This window comes from Falco naumanni, chromosome 2 (assembly GCF_017639655.2).
Source record: "Falco naumanni isolate bFalNau1 chromosome 2, bFalNau1.pat, whole genome shotgun sequence".
In the NCBI taxonomy this organism is placed as follows: domain Eukaryota; kingdom Metazoa; phylum Chordata; class Aves; order Falconiformes; family Falconidae; genus Falco; species Falco naumanni.
In genome coordinates this window covers 38,769,098-38,769,917 of record NC_054055.1, presented here as the reverse complement: position 1 = coordinate 38,769,917, position 820 = coordinate 38,769,098, and positions in this window count along the sequence as shown.

The following is an 820-nucleotide window of genomic DNA, read 5'->3' as shown; positions in this document are numbered from 1 at the left end:
TGTGAAACGGTATGAAAGAATATTAATACAAACATAACCAAATAGTTCCAGTTGCAAATAGAGCCTTGAATGAAACCTTTGTTTTCTTCCCACTGGAACAACTAACTAACCAAATGTGCAGGTACCAGAGGAGACATGCCACCCTTCGGGCGTCAAACCACAGCAAACTCACAGCTGTGTTGTTTACTGTTCCTTTAGGCAATTAGGGAAAATATACTCGTTTCTGAGCAGTGCCAGAGAATCCTCACTTAGAAGATGGGTATGATATTATGCATTCTTATCTGACATAATTGATGAAATATTTAGTTATGGCTTTAGCTATCCTGCACAATTAAGACCGATAGCTGAAAGTAATTCCTTTGTAAGAGCTGTTAGGCCAGTGAAGATTATTAAATATATGAATTGTTTCTATAAAAAGCAGACTTCTATGAGTGGAAAAAATAGTTCCAAGTCTTGTATTTTTTTTTTACCTTAAATAAGGTATCTGAGAAAGCACATTTGAAAATGCTAGGGCTTGTGCAATATCATGTAACTTTTCAAATTACAAGTTACGAATTTATACTGCAAGGTTAAACATTTTTTTGTAGCTTTTCAGTCTGACAGTACAAAGTGCTAGTTATACATGACATAATGAAGTCATACAAGACAGAAATGAATTATTCATGAAACTGATCATACTTAGTCTGAAAAATTTTGCATGTTTTATTTTGAATGTATTATTCAACATAAGTGCAAAGAAAAGCTGGGAACAAAATGGGTGGAAGATCTTCACAGAGAAATAACCTAAACCACATGAACTTTTCTAACTGACACCATTTCT